Raw genomic sequence first — 16,210 nt, 5'->3', positions numbered from 1 at the left:
AGTAATGCCCATCCTATTTTATCCCAAGAACAGTTGAGATAGACATCCTGAAGCCCAGAACATTTGCTTAAATTACACTCCGTAACTTATTCATGACTTTCATACTACTTTGGTCCCGCTGTGTCATTACGTAAATTCGCACCTCCATACGCAAAACGCAGAAAACTGAAAGCTTACCATTCCGCATCATATTACCCGAAGACCAACAGTTTCACATAAATAAAATTAATTTTAATTCAATATTTATAGCATTTTGTTCTTCACGTGTTCAATCTTACCTTTTCCCCCAGTCTTCCTAAGTTTCCACACGTCAGCGCAGAATTTTTGCAACTAACAGACATTTACTCACCTGAAAGTAAACAAAAATGAATCTGTCAGACATAAATCCTATCAATTCGCTTACCAATATATCAATTTATATTTTATTAGGAGTGTTGTACTATGGATTAAGGATATGGAATTACTGGTAACAGAGATACTGTAAGTGAGATGCGAAATGCAGCGACCACCTCTGAAACGTCGATAAACTTCGACCAAAATACACGGGGCAACAACCCAGAAGACAACCACGGATTGACCATTTTGCTGTATTTTCTACTAACATGTGTCAAAAATTCTGGGCATGGATTTGGCAAGAGAATCTATTATTTTTTTAATTTTTACAAATAACAACGTACAGAGAATACGATAAAAGAAAAACATTTAGGAATTAAAATTATAGTTAAAAATGAGAAGTTGTTTATGTAATTTTGGTCAATTGCTGTGTACTATGGCAATTATTCAAAGTACGTATTTGACAAGTGCTTATATCACCTTTTTCAAATTAACTCTTTCAGCCGCTGACAGAAAGTCGTGTTACAACTTACAAAACTCTTAATAACTTCTATTTACATATCCATCAACATAAACTATTCAGAATTATTCTTGAACTACCTGTTCATGACGCCTAAATTATATACACATACCTGTGTATACGAGTATACTAAACCAAACACATTTGTCATTTTTTTTAAAACATCCAATCTGGGAAAGACATTCCTGAAACATGCCTTAAGTTTATTTAAAACAAAACAAAAAAACGTGCATCTATTCAGTAAGGGCGTGCACATTACAAGGTTTTTGTCCGTCCATGTCGTATAAACGTGAATACATTAGGTGCAAAAAAAATGTTTCTGTCCGTCCTTTATGATTGGTTGAGCAGCGAGCCGACACACAATGCACGGAGCGAAAGCTGCTTTGGGCGTATTCTCATTTGAACGTTGCAGAGTTTCAATACTTCGGTATACGAACTAGTATTTCAAGAAGGACGGAAGTTTCGCCCGCCTCACCCCGGATGACGACGAAAATCATGGCCGAAGACGACAATGTTTTTTTTCTACAGTGTGCTCGAAAATATGTTAACCTACGACACAGAGCCCTTGAGTCAAGAAAACCCTTACAAGGTAATCTAAAACAGGTAATCCCAAATTCTCTCTCTATTTGAATTAACATTTGTTATAAATTTGCTTTTTATTAATTAAAATATTCACTCATACGCATTTTAAATCATTAAAAGCAGAAATATTATCACTGTTATTTTAATTTTTTTTTTAGTGTTCTGTCTGACGACAGGTCCATATGAACAGGATCCTTCCATCCTTTTCTCGGACTGGGACCTGTTCATATACGTTCTTGGCAGATGATCCAGAAGTGGTTTGCCATTGCCTTCTTCTGTGTGTGAATGGAGTAATTGTTGGGATGCCACGGAGAAACCGGGGAAGCCCCCGGAGGAAAACTCCGTGTTGCCTAGACCACGGCCTTGCCCAACACAAGTTATAAATTCAGGCACCGCCGGGAATCGAACCCGAGACCCCAGGATTACAAGGCCAGCGTTCTAACCGCTAGACCACCTCATTTTATTATTATTAGTGTTCTGTCTGACGACAGGTCCATATGAACAGGATCCTTCCATCCTTTTCTCGGACTGGGACCTGTTCATATACGTTCTTGGCAGATGATCCAGAAGTGGTTTGCCATTGCCTTCTTCTGTGTGTGAATGGAGTAATTGTTGGGATGCCACGGAGGAAAACTCCGTGTTGCCTAGACCACGGCCTTGCCCAACACAAGTTATAAATTCGGGCACCGCCGGGAATCGAACCCGAGATCCCAGGATTACAAGGCCAGCGTTCTAACCGCTAGACCACTTAAGGTACATTGTTAGACAACTGACAAAAATGAAATCAAATGTCATAATATCATTGTTATAAAGTAAAACTAGTTTAAATGAACTTTTTAAACAGAGGAAATCAGATGTTGGAACAGAAACTGTGATCAAAAGATCTCGTTGTTGACTATAGTTTATATATTGTGTTCAATGCACACGTAAATAAAGTAATTAAATTAACAGATAAAAGGAATGTTGGAAAGCTATTATAATATATTTTGTTGAAATGAACAGGGACTGAAAACAGATGGAAAACTACAAGGTCCCAAAGGTTAATTTTGAATATTACTAAAATTCGTGTACGAAAGACTGGAACTGCGTAATGATTTTTAATGAAATTTAATTTATAAAATGTGTTTCAGACAACAGAATAACTTCTAAATTTTAGGCCAGATATTATAACTGTGCACCGTAAATTATCACGGAGACTGTAATAGGTTGATGGCTGTCTTTTGGGGTGTAGCGCCGTGAAGTCTGGTAAAAAGTTTACCAAAGTTTCAGAGATTCTTGCTGCCTTCATCATCAGGGAGATGAATAATAATAGGTTTGTAGGCTACATCAGCATGTCGTTAAACGTTAAACACTCTGTATTATCGTCACTGAGTGACCTACAAGTCAAGCAGCTGACTTGGTAAAATGAAAAACAATTTAGTGGAGAAACAAGCACTAGTATAATAGAAGAATACAAGGTTTGTTATTGTGGGAATTTTGTCACAGTCGCGTATTTTGCTTGTATTTCCCTTTAAAAGACGTCACAGTGACGTAGTAAAAAGTACAACACCGCACAGCAAAAGCCATCTGTGTAAGACATTCAAAAAAGAAGCTTTCGAATGTTTATTCCTGCATTGATATCCACCACATAGAAATTTTATCATTGCATGATTCAAACCGGTTCAGCATACCGTATTTAAAACATCCTTAACTTTGAATAACTTCACGTAAACAACTTCAGGGAACAAAGTTTTTCTTGAGAATTTATGGCAGCTCAGCTCGTAACGTAATTCAACCCATTTTAATCGAACTCAAAAGTTCATTATCGTGTTCACAATAGCTCGTCACTGGACACTTCTGAACCAGAATAATACAGACCACAACCTTTAAATATTATATCTTAAGATACATTTTAATATTATCCTCCCATTAGTGACTCTAGTAAATCAATTTTTGTATTCGGGAGAACCCGTTTCAAACCTCGGAGTAGTTTTATGCCATATTCAATATCGTTTCTCGGCGTTTTCAGGCAAGCTTGCAAATAAAATACAGTTGAATATGTGTTATTATTAAAGGTATTTCCTTTTCCTTATTTCTAATAATAGAATTTATTATTTTATTTAACGACGTTGTCAGAGGCTCAGATTATACAATGTCAAATAACACTCTGATTCATGAATGATGAAATTTAATGAGATGGCCATGTCCAGTTTTAAGGTATTACACTGAAATTTATCTGATGGGATTAAGAGAAATCACTAAAAAAAACTCACCTCTGAGGCGAGACTAGAACCCGGGACCTCCCAAATACGAAGAAGGAATGCTAACCACTCGGCCGCGACATTCGGTTAGTAGTCAACATTATAACAGGCTAAGACAGTCTCCTATTAAATCCTTACCTACCAGTGCGAATACATACGATCAGGTTGAACTATCACCCCGATGATAGAGGCAGCAAGGACCTATGAAACGCTGGTAAACTTGTACCACACTACACGGCGCTACGAAACGGAAGATGACTATCTAAGAACGGATTGCTCTGATATTGGGTCAGAAATAAAGGGATTATAGTCTCTTCTAGACGAATGACAAGCCTTCAGAGGATCAGAAAGGTTTCTTCAAAATTCTTGACAGCTTACCGTCGTGAATCTCAATATTTATTCTGACAAAAAGTTTAGTTGTTTAAAATGCTATCGCCAATACATCAACTGACTATGTATTTGGCTTTTTATTTTAAACACACAGTAGCAACAAAAATGTGAATTAGGACAAACATGGCTGAAACGACGACATGACTCAGAAGGACCACAATCAAAACTCACACGGTAGTGGAAACTTGAAGACGCTACTCTTAAAACAATACACACAGAGACGGTCATGTATTAAAGTCATCCTAGTAGCAAGATCTTCACATTTAAATATCATTCGGAGTCAACATTACTATTAATAAGGCTTGCACAAATGTCGTGGCTAGCTCCATTCTAATGTCAGAGCAGAACATAACTCAGACGGTATCAAATCACGTTTTCATGATGTGGTCACATTAGAAAAAAACAAAAGACACTCAGCATATTAATATTATCTTTCACTTACAAACCTGTTATTCATTTTTTTAATAAGAGTAAGCATGTAAGCTCTATAATCTCTTTGAACATGGAATAGATACTCTTTAAATCAGGGTGGTCCAACATTTTTATTATCTTGGGCCAAGAATAGTTTTATTCCTTGGACCCAAGGGCTAAGGCCCCCTCGACACTATTTCTAAAAACTAATAGCCAATTTCTGTTATCATTAACAATACGTAACAATTTCATCATAGTTTTAGCTTAAATATAACTTTTATTGAAATGTTCACAAATTACTGACACAATTTTTCACCTGGAAACCTTACATTTAACTTTAAGGCAGGGGTGCCAACCCGCGGGCCGCATGTGGCCCGCCTTGAACATTTTTCCGGCCCGCGAGATTCATCACACTTTTACAAAATATATTTATTTTATAATGGCCAAAGTAGTGAAAACCAATGTATTAAAAAAATACATTATTTGTGCATCCATATATTCATTTCATTATTTTTATTTCATTCATATTTATTTATTTTCTATATTTAATTTTTAGTGCTATATATTTCTTTACAATGTACGCTTAGTATCATTATTATTATATTATCTATGTTTACATGTAAGAATAATAGTAAACACAATAATAATAACTCATTATGTTTCAATTTTTCACTCCAAAAAAATGTCTATAGTGTATCTAAATCTAATATGGGGATATATAATTTTATATGTGGCCCGCGGAGTTATGATGCATTTCCAAAGTGGCCCGAAAGATCATTTGGGTTGGCCACCCCTGGTGTAAGGTTTTAAAGACAAAGCACATGTGGGTTTTGTACGTAAAGCAATAGACGAAATAGGAATTAGGACTTTTTCTACAGATCCTTTGGATAAAAGCAAGCAGGACCTCTAAATGAGCTTGTAGTAAGCGATGACATATTAATAAATAATTCCTCGGGTCTGGTTATAATTGATCTCGGGCTGGTTGAGGCCCGCGGACTGCCAGTTTTATCACACTGCTCTGAATGAACCAAAGATATTTCGCTGAAGTGTCCATTGCGACACTGTTCCAAGTGTGACAATTACGTCATGAAATATACACCGCAGATTCTCATGTTAAAACAGCGACCTGCGTGTAACTTAAAACGGATAACAGGCGACAGCTGTCACGTATAAACATGAAAAGTTTTAGTGATAAAATTATGAATACAATTCCCTGTTAAATGTAACATAATGAACGTCAGAGGTGGAAAATATCATCGCACGAGGGAAGGTCGCGTTTTGAAGAGTCGAAAGTCGTGACGTTTTCTTAATTGGGTGACGACCATACTGGCTGTTACATTACTATAATACACTAATGTGTTACTTAGTACACACAGGTGTGCGTGCATGAGTGAACTGAGTGTTAAAATTCGGAATTGGGCATGGTAAAACGGCGTATCTAACACTTCATTCTACAGGTACGCGAAACGAATTCCAGGGTTGTCTGTTATGCATGGCTGCTAACTTGTCCAGCGAAATACAACACTGGAATAATGTTAAGTGTAAGAGGTCATACACAAAGATTGGAGGGAAATGTATGAGCGAGGCACATGTTGGGAGATAAGAAATGTTAATTTTCTTTGGAAAATCTGAATGAAAGAGGAAACTTGTCAGACCTAAACGTGGATGGGAGGTTATTAACGCATTACTGATAGAAATTCGATCTGATATTGCAAAATTATCTCAGCTGACAGAAGATTCAGTGTAGGGCTCCTACGTTCATTAATGAACATCGGGGATTTCTTGACAAAATATTAAGGGTAAGCATTTAGGATAAATCTATGTGCATCGAATGAGGCAAACGAATGTTAATGAACTGTGACCTTTTGACTCTGTGCTTATTTCACAACACTATTTCAACTTCAGAATAATGGACATAACGTCAAATAATATGGAAAAATGATCATTAATGATGACTTGACATGCATTCAAAAGGAGACTGCAACGTAACACAAAATAAATGAAAGTCAGACAATTAAGACTGCTACATCAGCCACTGTTGCAGTGAGTCTGTCCCACGTGACCCGTGCCACAACACCTCGTGCTGATGGCGACATCTGGGTTGATTTGCAAGACGTGTCATCAAGCAGGTAGCTGCAAATCCTACCGTAAATTAGTAATGTTGTTGTGCACTGTACCCAAAAGGCTTTCAGAAGCCACTTTGCTTCCATTCTCTAATTTACCTTATAAGGGACTCGTTTCACGAATAAGTTTCACACAGACACTTAAATATTTTAAAATGGAAGTCACTGTTCATAACAGAAATGTGGTTTTTCTTAATCCGGCGAGGAGGGATTTCATCCGGAAAATGTTTCCAGGGGTTATTCGTTTTGTTTTATTACAGACCAAGACCTCACATGACGAAGCCTGCTGGTTCATAATGTGGCCTCGTACCGTGGAGGACGGGGTTCGAAAAATCTTCAGTGATAGAATTTTCTTTATTGATTTTAAATGTCTCTCTCCCGGATTCGTGGTCGATGTTTTAACACGAAAAACAGTTGCACTGAAATACTGATTTATACACGTAGGGCCAGTTCCTAAGAGCATAGTTAACAGCAAATAGCTGTTACTCACATTTTATTCAAACTCATATTTCCAGAGAAATATTTTCTCGTTTGTCTACAGAACCGTTCTAGAACTGAAAGATAAATATCACCATTTAGGTTTCCAACATCCTGTCTTGGTAGCTTCTCAAGATTGCCTGCTCAGTGAAATTGGACGTGTTAATTTGTTTCCAGGCAGAAAATTAAATAAAGTTTCATTAATCGAGATTCGCTTTTTACATAGGTTAATTATATTCTGAGCAGAAATTCATATCTAATTAGTTTCTGTCATAACACCAACGGAAATGAACAACGAAATACTTCGTTCTCCATCCTCAGCATATTAAGTAGGTAGGCGAGGCTAAACGCCAATATAAAACTTACACGTATGAGACAGGAGCCATTATTGTTTGCAATGGCTTAAGTGTCACTTGCCTGTTTGTAAGACCATACTATAAAAAAAGACTTTGTTGTCATACCATGGCGCCAGTCGGAAACCTCATTATGACGTACGTCTTTACAACTAAAACCTCCGTATATGGATTCTATACAGCTTTTTAATAAATTAGACTACATTAATCAATAAATAAGATGATTCTGTCTCCAGACTAATAGCTAATGAGTTTACGTGTGTGCCAACCTGGGAGAGATTGTTACTTATCAGCTGTATTAACCATTGGATTTTTTTTTAATGGTGAACATTTGTGTTTTCTTCGCGGTACGGACTGGATCATTAAATATTACTGAGATAAACTTTGAATTCAAAGCGTTTGGATGTCGGAAAGTGGCCATGAAAACAAAGCCCGCTGTTAGACACAATCCTGACCTGTATCCATCCGCTGTCCATTCTCACAACCATGTTAACGTGTTAAGTTCGATTAAATAATGCGGAGAGTGGGAGGTTCAAAGTGACAGAGCAGCCTAGCAACTGGAGGACTTCGCTTCTGGACAATAAAACCCCGCTGCTTATCTGAAAGCTTTCTTCAGTCGCTGTAGCCAGCCTTCTTAAAAATTTGACCAACTCCATGGATCGAGTTCAAAAAAGATGAATGTCGCTTAGTCTATTAATTAATTTCCTGACTTGTACGTAATTTTGAGATTCACTACCATGTTCAAAGAACTCTCCATTGAATCCCATTCTAATCCAATTTAATAGCCACAACTTATTTCCTTACGATCCACTTTAATAACATCACCGAATCACATTTCAGATTTACGGTATAAATTAATTACGTTAATACCATTAAATCGAACAAACATTAAGTCTAAGGCACTGTACTAAAGAAACAAACACATTTTATTCGATTAAATTATAAAATTATTAAAGTAAACATAATTACTGAAGTGCCGTGTTAAGAACCAAGCAAAGAGTAGAAATTTTAAAATGCAGTTGTGCCAACATTGGTGTGGTGTGTTTTACAGCGTAATCATACGAGGCTAGTTTGTTTGAAGTGTGTGTGCCAAGACAGGATACGTGGGCTGGGTGTGTTTATGGTGGTCACCACAGAGTCATCCAGCGTTTAATCCTTACAGCAGACCGCACCTGCATCTGATAAACTCCTAATACCACGAGCCCACCACAGATAAGATATGATACTAAGCCCACATATACAGCAACTCACAGAAACTTAATACATCTTAAGGTGAATGGAATTTTATCACTGTTGCAGAATGACCATAAAAGTCAAGTCAAGATTACTTCATCATTGTTATATACCGCATTTTTGCAATATGAGTGTTTTCTCATTTTATGAGTTACAGTGTTAAATAAAATTTTTAAAGAAGTGAGCACACTAAATATTTCAACCAAAGCGTCATGTTTGGTTTGAGAAGAAATCTTAACTTATTTTTATTATTTATTTAGTGTTCTGTCTGACGACAGGTCCATATGAACGGGATCCTTCCATCCTTTTCTCGGACTGGGACCTGTTCATATACGTTCATGGCAGATGATCCAGAAGTGGTTTGCCATTGCCTTCTTCTGTGTGTGAATGGAGTAATTGTTGGGATGCCACGGAGGAAAACTCCGTGTTGCCTAGACCACGGCCTTGCCCAACACAAGTTATAAATTCGGGCACCGCCGGGAATCGAACCCGAGACCCCAGGATTACAAGGCCAGCGTTCTAAACCTACCTAACCTATTATTTATTTAGTGTTCTGTCTGACGACAGGTCCATATGAACAGGATCCTTCCATCCTTTTCTCGGACTGGGACCTGTTCATATACGATCTTGGCAGATGATCCAGAAGTGGTTTGCCATTGCCTTCTTCTGTGTGTGAATGGAGTAATTGTTGGGATGCCACGGAGGAAAACTCCGTGTTGCCTAGACCACGGCCTTGCCCAACACAAGTTATAAATTTGGGCACCGCCGGGAATCGAACCCGAGACCCCAGGATTACAAGGCCAGCGTTCTAACCGCTAGACCACCGTGGCTTCTTAACTTATATGTAAAATAAATTATAAGTAAAAATATATGAATAATTAAATAATATATTTGTTACAGTATGAACCGCCAGACACAAATATGTGAGTGCAGCCATTGAACAAATAATGAGTCTGTGTGACGTAACTTTTATGGTGTTTTATTCTCTGCTTTTGTCCAATCCTTAGGTTAATTACAGCAGAAGATAATACTGTATGCAGAAGCAGTTTCACATGTCGCTAAGTCTTATGACGTCAGTGGCGGAAATTTGCTCTGACATCTCGTATATTTACTCGGAAACGATAAGTGTGATCAGCGGAGAATAAAACAGGTCTAAGTCACAAACGACCTGAGGAATTTAAGATAAAATGTAAGGCAATACCTTACAGATTTATAATTATTTCGCAAATTAAAATGTGTATTATTATAAATAAAATGTTGCACGCAGAAATTGTTTCCTGCGATGCCCTGGTGATTTATTACGTATGTTTCTGACGTGGGTCACCACAAAGCTCGGGAACAGTGCCTAACTCTGACGGCTACGACTTGCAAACGAAATGCAGAAGTTTGCCTTACTCTGCTCGTAGGAACTTATACACGAAGGTGGGCTTAAAAATGTTGCCAGTTTCTTAAGGCTTCTCCTCTGTCCCTCTCTGTCTGTACACCAGCGCGTGCGGTCAACGAAGCTCTGAGATATTTTGCGACAAGTATAAGAATAATATGCTTCCTTGCAGAGAATTATATTTTAGTCATGAGGCAGGAATTCTGTTATGGAGTGAACGCGGCCAATTCATACTGGATTAAGAAGATATCTGCACGTTCTAAGTCTTTGGAAAGGCCCAGCTTTTAACCTTTCATCTAAGATAAAACGAAAATATGCATTGTAATTAAAGTTTTATTACAGTCTGTTTGCCTTACGAAACAACATGGCGGAACGTATTTTATAAGATGGTTTCTATAGGTATTAAGATAAAAATATTTTTGGCTCCAAAACAGTTCAAGTCGAGAGGATTTATGTACTCTGTGGGGCACATTAAATGTTAAAATAAATACAATTAATAACGGGCAAAATAAAATGAACTAATAATAAAGGCCTAATATAATGTCACCAAACACACAACACTTCTCCATTGCAAGGGTAATTAGATTAACATTATAAGATAGTGTAATTGCGTCATATTGTGAATATTATAACAATTATTTATTTTAATCCGTCTTATCACAATATTTAAAATTTCTTATAATTAAGATAATAAAATATCATTGATGTTCCATATCGATTGATCGATTTACATTTTGGAACATTTTACACAACATGTTTCAGTTTTTATAAAACCATATTTTACACCTGATGATGGTTTTATAAAAACTGAAACATGTTGTGTAAAATGTTCCAAAATGTAAATCGATCAATCGATATGGAACATCAATGATATTTTATTATCTTAATTATAAGAAATTTTAAATATTGTGATAAGACGGATTAAAATAAATAATAGATTAACATTATTTAAATGAATAATTACTGTTTACTCTGAGAGCCATACGAAACACTGCGAGAGAAACACAGATTTATTGACAGTTAAGGTAGGCAGCACATAATGGTATCACTAGGTCTCAAAGCGTTAAAAAAGTAGACTATTGTTATAAAGGACCCTAAACGAATCCACTTCGTCGTGGAACTTATAACAAAGAAAACCCTGAATGTAACGATTACAGTTTTAAGATATGCATCCTGTTCTGTGTTGAACGCTTGGTTGACAGTCCGCCACACGACGATTCTTGGTCATACTTTCAATATTTGTTAAAAAAATCCACATGTTTCGACCTTAATTGGTCATCTTCAGGTTGTTTCTATTTATGTGCTCGAAAAAATATATGACTGTTAATTTTTACACACATTTTCTGTTGCAGTCAATTATTTTCTTTTCGAACACATAAACAACCTGAAGATGACAAATTAAGGTCGAAGCATGTAGCAGATTCTTCATAAACACGTAACTATGACCAAGAATTGTTGTGTGGGCGGAATGTTAACCTGACGTCACGATTAGAAACGTTAACATCGGATCAATCTTTAAAGTAATGAAACAGCTACGAAACGAGCAGCGTGTTCTAATGGCGGAAGAACGACGAGGTAAGATTTGAGGTTCTCAAGGATGTGAGTCCGAAGATGGCTGTCTGCTGGGTTGCAGCGCCGTATACAGTCTGGTAGAAATTTACAGACGTTTCAGAGGTCCATGTTGCCTCCATCGTCAGGGCGATGAATACACAACCCAGAAGACAGCCATCTTCAGAAGAACCACGGCTTCATCTTTCCTTCTTCCTAACATGAGACAGGGCGATCTTGTGGCGTGCAGAAAACACTTAAAGTTGGCCAGAACTAAGTTTAGACGAGTTTAAATCAGAATTGTCGTCTGGAGCCACCCTTCTGCTACCTCCCCCCCTCCCCCTTGCGTGAAACCAAAATAACCCCAACACCCACCCTCTCGTACCTTCCTTTTCCAGACGTGGCCCAGAATTACAAGACGTCCTGAGAAACAGACCTGCACATTCGTCTTCATCTGAAGCAGAGAGAACTCCTTTAAGGATCATGTTTACGCACGCCAGCAAAACCACAAAATCTTCACGACTTGGTGCAGCGGACATCAAAAGTCACTGGCAAAACGGCAGAGACTGGTCTTCACGTTGTTCAGTCATCATTTACACACGTGCGTGCGTAGAGAACTACGGACGTGATGAGACAGTAGTGTTTAAGTTTCTTAAACGTTTCTTTCTTTAACAACTTAATACTTCCATAAACTTTGGAACAGTTTATTAGTGTTTCTATTAGAAAACCCTTTCTAATAAAGTTGATTCTTAGGGCATATTGGTATTCTTTTCTAGGTGTTGTGAGGTGAGAGACAAGTTCGTGTACTTCGAAAATTAACACTTTCACAAAATGTCACATAAATCTGTATTCATACGAACTTCTTTGCCTGGTGGTGACGTCTTTTATTTTAGTAATGTCTTTCTTGTTCACCCTCCCTGAACAGGCAGACAGACAGACATACACGGATTCCAAGGGGCTGTGAGTACAGACACATTTATCCACCAAGCGAGTCATCTGCTCCAGGAAAAGGAAAATAAAAAAATATAAATAAAATAAAAGAGTTGGGGGTCTGTGGTAGGTTACTTTCGAGCTATTTTTGTATTTCGTCTGTGGGGTTTGATCCTGAAAAATACGGCTTTGTCCCTAAGCAGAATATTCTCGTTAACACACAGAGAACAAGATGCTGAGAGGAATATTAGAACCAAAGAGAGAAGAAGTTTTAGGAGGAATGAGGAAGTGTAATTATGTTAAATTTTTACCTTTCACATAGCATTATTACGGTGAACGAACCGAAAAGAAAAATGTGATTGACGGGGCATGTAGCAGGCACGCAAAATTCATAAATTAATAGAATATTTCATTGGAGAAACATGAAGGTAAAAAATACTATTCAACAAAATTCGACATAGATTCCAGGTAAATATCAACATGAATTTCAAATAGTTATATGTTATGTTAAGACATGGACTGGTTTAAGCTGGCTCGGTAAAAGGTCCAGTGTCTTGCTGTAGCGAATACTATGATAGTCTTTTATCTTTCATAGAAGACAGGATATTTCTAACTTTGGTGAACGACTAACAGCTTCTCAGGAAGGACTCTGTACGATGTAGTTGACAGTTAGTGGAATCCGCTGGGGCACAGTGAACATAACTACATAAAGCGGTTTCCGTACATGTCGAATGAAGCAAACCACATCGACGGACGTAGAGAAAAGATACTCGGTTAAAAAGTTCTTAAAACCGCGAAGAAAATTTAACAGATGATGTATTATGTGGCGTCCATTTTTCTTTTCCCACGTTCACATCGTCATAATCAACATAAAAGTATCTTAGATGAAATTTGGCACTGAAGACCTCAGACTCCAAACTCCTGTCCAGTTTGAGGTCCTTCTGGTTCTGGCCGGCTACTCAACCTCCCTTATCAGATGACCACTTTGTAGTTTAGCTCCACCGGATTTTAGAAACAGTGCGAAAAAAAACAATTTGTCGTCCTTGCCATGTAAAATATGGATCGTCGTTCGATTCGGAAGGAATACTCCCGTCTTCTTCTGGGACATCCCACACATCATCTTTTACTTAGACTTATTTACGGGGTCAATATCTCAGATCACACAGCATTAAATGATAGGACGATTAAGGCTTTGACCGGGATGTTCTTTTGTTAAATCTTATGTGGTACCGCCTGATTCGACTTCTAATGGTTAAGTGAAGTGTTTTCTTCGCGGTACGGTCTGGATTCGTAAATATTATGAAGACGAGCTTCGGCTTCAAAGGGTTAACCAGCTGATTTTCGTAATGGTTAAGTGAAGTGTTTTCTTCGCGGTACGGTCTGGATTCGTAAATAATATTCAGACGAGCTTCGGCTTCAAAGGGTTAATAAATAATTAATTATAGAAGATGCCATGGCATAGTTTTAGGTATAATTACAGTATTTTTATGAAACTAAGAATGTATTAGATTAGATAGAATAAGAAACGAAGACATTCGGAAAAAAACTTAATATTTTTAATGTAATCGACAAAATTGGAGAATATGGAAGAACATGTTGAATTAATGCCTGAAGAAAGACTTCCTAATGCTGCGCTCAGTTACAAACCTAACGGGAAATAGATCGAGTTCGACCACGAAGTAGATGGAAAAATCAATTTGAAGCCGGAAGAGGGATTAGTGTCTAATCCCTGACGACGATGATGATATAAATTGAGCCTGGACGACAGTCGGGGTCGAGATTAAACCCACAGACCTGCTGAATACGATCTAAGCGTGTGAACTTCTTTCAAATAACGTCCCTTCCTGTAACTGTACGGAGATTTGTTAACTAGAAAATTCCACGGATCAATGTCCTTGAGAATGGGACAATCCTTTAGCTAGTCTTTACGGAATCAGAAGTTTCTCTACGACTAAGCCCAATGTTTAAAATTTAACTAACAGATTCTTGAAAGCTTGTTGCCATAATTAAAATCGATATATTTTTACACAGCTGATGCAAACGAAATTTTAAAAATAATCTCATACCAGTTTATAAACTTAAAATTGTGGGTATATGTGTTTGTTAGCTTATAGTTCGAGAATGACAAAATAATAACATGCTTTTACCCTGTAACAAGCAGAAAATGTTAGAAAGGTAATAATAGACCCGGGTTTGAGCCACGGTGATGGTAGTTTCTTCAGCGCGGTGTGAAAACGTCGCTAAACACCAAAGTTATTTGTTTCGGCGAGAACATTACAGGAACAAAGGCCACAACATCTAAAATGCGTCCTATCGTCCCGATGACGTCGCGGTGTGGCCAACATACCAGAATTGTCTGTTACTCCATGCTGACATCTACTAACTTGTTTCTAGTCTATAAATAGTAGCAAGTTACTGCTACATCTCTTCTTCGTTTTCCCTTAAGAACAGAGTCCGCTGAAGTCAGAGAGTAGATGTCGTCTATGGAGCTTCAGATGTCTCCCCGATGCTTCACGATGTCTGCCACTTCTATATTTACATCTACAGAAAAGGTACAGTTTTTATGTGGTCGCTGAAGAGACACTTGTCTTTGTCTCTCTGTTAGATTCAGAGAGTACACATCCTGTCCTCGCTCAGTCAGTCGACTGAAAATGCTTCTACAAGTTACAACTTGCGATTATTACTTCTATAACTACCGTACAACACAAAAGCTGCCTCCAAGACTCAATGCACCTTATCGTGTCCTGAGAATTCGTCTCGGTCTGGCATTCGTATTCAAACAAACACTGATCATTAGACGCCAAATATGACAAATTTACAATATTTTTCTGCACATTTTATTTTGTATTGCTTTTGTTATGATATGATCAGGTTCGCTGAGTAGCTCGTTTAGCTATAATCACATATAAGCAACCACACAACACATCAGTCCATAATCAAAGCAAGTGGATCATATCTAAACACAAATTCAATTTAATTCTGTAAAAATTAAATTATATAAGTTTAACTACAGCGTAAGGTTTCTTTTTGTTAAGAAGAGTTAATTTATCTTGTTTTAGAGACGTAGGGGGAAATGTAAATCTGATGGAGAAGCAAGGGGTGAATAAGGTTCTTCTAAGGGTGTGACCTCTGTCAGTCATGCAACCACGCCAAACAGTTGAAGTAGCCTTCCTCTTACTCGCAACTAATAGTGTTGTCAGTACAGTCTCGGACACCACAAACCTGATTCCTTGTTCAATAAATTTATCCTAGTTTCATATTGCCATGAGAATTTATGCAATGTACTTAAAACACCAGTTAACCTATTATATAGACACATAAACATTTATTTTACAAAATTGTAACATTACCTGTCCTTTTATTTGAGTGTGAAATTACCGTGAGCGAAGTACACACGTACTGAAGATGAAAACGGGTAATTGAAGAAAATATCTCGACTTCAGAGAAACAAAATAACAGTAGGAAAGGTTGAGAATTTAACCAGCTGAATGACTATCAGCTTCTTAAAGAAAAAAAAAATACTCTAACTCCAAAAACTTATTTATTTTCCATAAGTCGACAGGCTATTTTATTAATTGTTATAAATAGGCCCATGTGTTAAAATCCATGACGCCTGAATGCTCCATCCATACCACCGAATACAATGTGCTGTGAAATATGGCCGAGGGCTTGGTGTTGTGGTGACGTCA

At 37.5% G+C, this 16,210-nt stretch overlaps 1 protein-coding gene across 1 annotated transcript in view; it reads right to left on the bottom strand.

Annotated features, from left to right (window-relative positions):
* Cph (BCL11 transcription factor chronophage) overlaps positions 1–16,210 on the bottom strand; it is a 115,272-nt gene that overhangs the window by 70,479 nt on the left and 28,583 nt on the right. The gene's annotated exons all lie outside the window — the stretch shown is intronic.

This window comes from Zootermopsis nevadensis, unplaced genomic scaffold, assembly GCF_977971745.1.
Source record: "Zootermopsis nevadensis isolate Lab colony 2312 unplaced genomic scaffold, Znev_1.0 Znev_ptg000032l, whole genome shotgun sequence".
Taxonomy (NCBI): domain Eukaryota; kingdom Metazoa; phylum Arthropoda; class Insecta; order Blattodea; family Termopsidae; genus Zootermopsis; species Zootermopsis nevadensis.
This window is presented reverse-complemented; position numbering and strand designations above follow the sequence as displayed.